This window comes from Amblyomma mixtum, chromosome 3 (genome assembly GCF_055824585.1).
Source record: "Amblyomma mixtum isolate Tamu chromosome 3, ASM5582458v1, whole genome shotgun sequence".
Taxonomy (NCBI): Eukaryota; Metazoa; Arthropoda; class Arachnida; order Ixodida; family Ixodidae; genus Amblyomma; species Amblyomma mixtum.
In genome coordinates, this window is record NC_143014.1 from 429,731,504 (window position 1) to 429,737,892 (window position 6,389).

Consider the following 6,389-nt stretch of genomic DNA (forward strand, 5'->3'; position numbering starts at 1 on the left):
CCAATAGTAAGGAGTAAGTGAACAATATCCGCCGACATGTTCCCCCACTTTTACAACAGCTTCTCGACTTTCTGCCTCCTTAAAGTCCATCGTCCTCTCTTTCGTCCAGTTTCAAAAGCGTAAAATAATGCTTCGGGTCGTAATCCTCTGGAAACACATATCCAATTCCCAGATTCTTACGTGCCTGTGGAAGCATCCCTGATCAACCTCCTTGCTCATTGTACTTTGAATTCAGTTAAGGAGACAGCCTGCACGAGCGGATAATCAACCCCGTGCTATTGTGTTCTCGCCTCTGTGGTTTAACACGGGAAGCTGACAACGCGGTCCATAAAAATTGCTTTTAGGGCGACGTGTACAACCATGCCCATCTTTCACACACGACAAGAACTTCGATTCTTCTAATCAAATCACTCTTTTCTACTCGTCACCAATCCATACCAGGTGTTCCTTAGCCTACACCATCCTGGAAACCCAAATCTTTGAGCTGGGCTCCTTTCGTTTACTCAGCGCGCTGCAAATAGCCTCTCTCAGTCCATGGAGTTACTTTAGAGCGTGATAACAGGGCCAGATCACCAAGCCAGTTGTGAGTGCAGCGTTCGTCCGTGTTGCTGTATGTTTTTTTCTAGTTAACGTGTTTCTTCTCTGCAGTTATGAAACAAGAATGTGACCAACTAACCCAAAAGCTCGCTTTACTCAAGTAACTTTCTGATTGGAATTTTTTCTCCCTACTTCTTTGCTTGCGAAATGGGTTAATGAATCTCGACTAAACATGCAATTAAGCAGAATACGAAAAATAGTGTGATTTGCTCCGCACAATAGCCAGCAACATGCATATATACATATACATGAAAGAAACGAACAGTCTTTGAAAAGTAGAAAAGCATAGAGCAATGTTTCCGTCATTTTTAAGTTTTCAGTTTTAAATTGGTAATTAATAGTGTAGTTATTTTAAGGCTGGAAGATAACTGATATGAAAGTAGAAGAAAAAATTACTGAGGCTCAGCTTGGCTAAGCCTGGGGAATGCGAAGCATATTAGTGGCTAGGCTTGGTAATACATGGCTTTCCTTGGTTGAATATTTGGTCATTTTAATACAACCACTAGAAGCCTTCGTCGTGGGGGAAGACAACGGCATGGCTACAGCGGAACGCCGACTAACCCCGAGACGCGCGTTGGGTGAGCGCCCGGATTGCCACGGAAGCCGCGTTTGCCTGCCCGGTGGAGCGAGCGTTTCACCTATACCGAGTGTGAACGCGCGTTCGAAATGCGCGGGAATGCGCGGGTGTGACGGCTAGGGGTCCTACGGCGACGGCGCGAGGTGGAGGCCGGCTCTCTCATCTGATGTCACGTGGTGTGACGTCACGGTGTCACGTGGCGTGACGGCTAGGGGTCCCACGGCGACGGCGCGAGGTGGAGGCCGGCTCTCTCATCCGATGTCACGTGGTGTGACGTCACGGTGTCACGTGGTGTGACGTCACGGTGTCACGTGGGGGTCCCACGGCGACGGCGTGAGTGGTAGCTCTAGCAATATGCTTCGCATAAAAATAGCCACATTACGCAGGTGGGATCCGAGCCCACGCCCTCCGAACTTCCCGTATGGTGGTCTACCAACTGAGCTATACAGGGTGTCCCAGCTAACTTGGACCAAGATTTATAAAAAAAAACTAAGCGTTCTTCAGAACTGAATTCGCGTGGATGTTGTTGAGGTTTATCTAAAGTTACAGTACCATTTTTTCGCTCCTGCTATTTGAATAATTAGTCGAGATAAATAAATTAACTTTTTAAATATAGCTTGAAACGTTCAGGCGTCAATAGGAAAGTTGTGGAGCTCCACAAATATCGTCCAACCCAAGCACTTCCAATGAGATAGACCTAGCGTGGCCATTTTTACTCGGGAAAAACGAAAGCCCGCGGAGTTTAAAAAATACCACGTGACAGCGCGCTCCGTGCGCCCGGATGCGCCGCGATTACAGCGCTCTCATCCGTGCTTCGTAAGAAACATCACCCGACCCGCTTCCGGCCTTTCGTGCTGCCCAAGACAGGGCTTCGCGATGTGCTTGGTTCCAAGATAAGCGCCAGTGCGTACGGGCGGCGATGGAAAGAAAGCGCGGCTCCTGTTTTTCAGCGTAATTCACACGACGTTATCAGGCTTGTTTGCTTGTTTGGGATCTTGCTCCCAAATTCAAGATCATGAGATTGTCATCGTTCCTCCGCATGCATTCTGCTAACGTGAGTGTGCAGTTATTGCCGCAGAAACGGGAGCCGCGCTTTCAACTCCTGCCCGAACCCACTGGCGCTTATCTTGGAACCAAGCACATCGCGAGGCCCGGTGGCAGCACGAAAGGCCCGAAGCGGGTGATGTTTCTTACAAAGCACGGATGAGAGAGCTGTAATCGCAGCGCATCCGGGCGCATCCGGGCGCACGGAGCGCGCTGTCACGTGGTATTTTTTAAAATCCGCGGGCTTTCGTTTTTCCCCAACAAAAACGGCCACTCCAAGTCTATCTTGTTGGAAGTGCCTTGGTTGGAAGATATTTGTGGAGCTCTAGAACTTTCCTATTGACGCCTGAACGTTGCAAGCTATATTTAAAAAGTTAATTTATTTATCTCGACTAATTATTCAAATACGAGAAGTGAAAAAATGGTACTGTAACTTTAGATAAACCTCAACAACATCCACGCGATCTCAGTTGTGAAGAACGCTTAGTTTTTTTATAAACATTGGTCCAAGTTAGCTGGGACACCCTGTATATATATATACAGGGTGTCCCAGCTACTTCGACCAAGGTTTATAAAAAAACTAAGCATTCTTCAGGACTGAAATCGTGTGTATGTTGTTAAGGTGTATCTAAAGTTACAGTACCATTTTTTCGCTCCTCCGATTTGAATAATTAGTCGAGATAAATAAATTAACTTTTTAAATATAGCTTGAAACGTTCAGGCGTCAATAGGAAAGTTGTGGAGCTCCACAAATATCGTCCAACCAAGGCACTTCCAACGAGATAGACTTAGCGCGGCCGTTTTTATTTGGGAAAAACGAAAGCCCGCGGAGTTTAAAAAATACCACGTGACAGCGCGCTCCGTGCACCCGGATGCGCCGCGATTACAGCGCTCTCATCCGTGCTTTGTAAGAAACCACCCGCTTCGGGCCTTTCGTGCTGCCCAAGACAGGGCTTCGCGATGTGCTTGGTTCCAAGATAAGCTCCAGTGGGTACGGGCGGCAGTTGAAAGAAAGCGCGGCTCCCGTTTCTGCGGCAATAACTGCACACTCACGTTAGCAGAATGCATGCGGAGGAACGATGACAATCTCATGAGTTTGAACTTGGGAGCAAGACCCCAACAAGCAAAGCCGCATATAAGAAGCCTGATAACGTCGTACGAATTACGCTGAAAAACAGGAGCCGCGCTTTCTTTCCATTGCCGCCCGTACCCACTGGCGCTTATCTTGGAACCAAGCACATCGCGAAGCCCTGTCTTGGGCAGCACGAAAGGCGCGAAACGGGTGATGTTGTTTACAAAATACAGATGAGAGCGCTGTTAATCGCGGCGCATCTGGGCGCCCTGAGCAAGGTCTATTGAAATAGGTCGCGAAGCCGGAGCCCGAATGCGGTCCAGAACCAAGTGCTAGCGACATCAAATTAGGGGTGGAACTAAAGCGCCAAAATGAAATGAGTGGACAAACAACTAGAAGAGGAAAATAATTAGGACATATTTTGTGTTTCAAAAGCATTTAAAAACAATTGCAATGATTCCTTTTTAAAATATTTTAGTTGTGTGCATTTTGTTAGAAAGTATAGCGCTTGCTTTGTAAAAATTTTTATGACAGCGCTCGCTCAGAGCAGCGGCAATGGCAGCGGGACGATTCCAAAATTGACGGTGCTCTGATGTCTTACCCTTTTCATATCTTTTGACCATTCTGCTTGCTTTTGTTTGAAACTCGATTCTGCTAGCCCTACTTTTTCCTCGTTGCTTGTTGCTCGAGTTCTTGGTGTGCATCGTTCGTGTACAGTTTCCGCTTTTCCCTTTTGCCAGCGCTTCTGTGTAGTTTCGTTCGGTTGGGTGCGGTTCTGTCGCTTTTGCCCCAAAAGGGCATCGTCTGTGGCCGTGGGGCCCCCGTACGCAAAAAAAGAGGTGTGCGGTTGCACGATGTGCGAGCGATAACCTGTCTGGCGGCGTCACATTTCATCACTTTCCCAAGGACGTGAGAACGTAAGCTTTGTGTCTGCTGCCCCTGCATGTTTGTGCGGTCATGTCTTGTTTTGAGTGCTGTTAACTGCTTGAGTGCGCTTAGTGTATCGAAGTTGCATGTGCACGATACACAGCCGTATGCCGGTGCGCACTTTGAATGCATGCCGCTGTGTCATTAGAAGTAATGAATGCTTAAAAGAATTCAATTGCATTTTCTGCGTTCGTGTCCTCTTTAAACTGCGCCCGGACTCTTGTGTGGCAGTTTCATCATTTGACGAATGCAATGCATGCCGCTATGTGACGAGTACTTAGTGCTGAAGACGACTGACATGCATTTTTTACGTCTATCGTGTTTACTTTTAAACTATGCCCGGACTTTTCTGTGGCAGCTGCAAGAGTTGACGATGGCGCAACTGTAATGCGTCTCGTCTATAACGAACCCTGAAAGCATGTGTAAAGTTTACGTGTCCCGTGTGCTGTCCCTCATTGTCTTGTCACGTTTGTCTCTAACAGATATTGGTACCGGCAATCTTGTGTAAGCTTATGGATGGCATGGCAGTTTCGCCTTCTGCACAGCCGTTGGTGGAGGCTTGCCCTGCTGCGTCTGCTGCTGCTTGTGGATGTGAGTGACATTACTCAGTAAGCAAAACAGTTACATTGCATATAGAAGTGCGAAATATGGAATCCGTTTGTGTCTGTATTCCAGTGACTTCTCTTCAGCATAGTACTGTCGGAAGTATGAAATATGTCAATCATTTCTGTTGGTGTGCCAAGCGATTTGTTTTCAACGTGGTTTATTTGTTGTGGCTGTTCTGAAGATTGAAAGCCATCTTCCTTGTTGCTTTCTGTGTACAGGTGACCCCACCCATGTGCTGCCTGGAAGGGATGAGAAATTGTTGGCGCCTGGGCAACTGCTAGTGGAGGCTTGCACCGGCCCCCTCCACTGTTTTTTGTGGTGAACGTAAGTACTGCTACCGATTGAAGGAAACTTTCGCGATGATGTTTTGCTCTTACAGTATTATTCCAAAAGTGAAATAATAATCATAGTATACAATTTTCCACAGCGCACTGGAGTAAGACGCTTAAAAAAACTGTGGAGATAGAACTTAGACATTGGGGTAGGGGCATGCAAACATAATTGTTTCGATCAGGCATGGTTATTGAAATTAAATATACTTTAGAGATGTGAATTTTATACCTGTATGTGGAAGATATGTGTTTCCTCTGATGGCTGTGATTTCTCATCTTGCAGCGTGCCATGACCACCGTTGCAAGCACAAGCTACGTGCGTTGAAAGTGAAGGCGCACCAGGACCAAAGCATGAGGCTGCAACGAAGGCTCCAGCGACAGCGTCAGATGAGGACCGTTGCCGAGATAGTGGAGGGCGTTCGTGCCCACGTTTTGCCAGCCTTCGCATCACTTGTTGAGGCTCAACTGAGAATGAGCCACATTAGCAGGTTTTCCCGCCGATGGTCCTCACAGAACAAGTCGTTTGCCATGGGCTTGTATTTCCATAGCCCAAAAGGGTACAGATACTGTAGAAGGCTTCTTAAGCTCCCATCTGTCAGGTCACTGCAGCTCTGGCTTCCACGTGTTCCACTGATAGTTGGATTTTATCCGTAAGATTTTGAGCTGCTGGAGCGGCTTGCAGGTTCTGCTGCGCATACTTTATGAAATACACATCATGAAAGAGCTGTCATACAACCTTTCAGCAGACAGGTTTCAATAGTAAAGATAAAGGTGCGAAAATTGCAAAGCCCTCGGCTCCATGATAAAACAGTGCATACTCGATGGAAGCAGCCACGTGTTTTGTTTTTTTTGCCCCTAGGGCTACAGTTGCTGATCCCGTTTAGAGTTCCGTTTTCCAATGCTTCGATTCCCGTTTACAAGCTGACATTGGGCCATGTGACCAAGGGAGTAGAAACACTTCCACTTTCCAGGGCCTTGTAAGCCCCAAGAAACCATTAATAGATGCGAATGGCAAGCCTTTTTTTTACTCTTTGATGCTCCTCACTTGTTGAAGTGCTTGAGGAATATGTATTTTTAAGTATGATTTCAATGTAGCGTACCGCACCACATAACAGAAAGTTCATCCTTAAAAGAAGGTTGCGAAAAACATTCCCAGCAGCCTTCAAATGCTATTCGAGTTCAGTGTTTGTGGTAAAAATTTCAACCTAAATTTTACAACATGTCTGTTAAGCTT

The 6,389-nt window shown here is 46.8% G+C and overlaps 1 long non-coding RNA gene across 1 annotated transcript; it reads left to right on the top strand.

Moving 5' to 3' along the window:
• The first annotated feature begins 4,399 nt into the window (after positions 1-4,399).
• LOC149358071 (uncharacterized) lies at positions 4,400-5,637 on the top strand. The gene is made up of 3 exons (XR_016289939.1): positions 4,400-4,808; positions 5,042-5,147; positions 5,439-5,637. It is a non-coding gene; the product is annotated as an uncharacterized LOC149358071 (long non-coding RNA).
• The last annotated feature ends 752 nt before the right edge of the window (positions 5,638-6,389 follow it).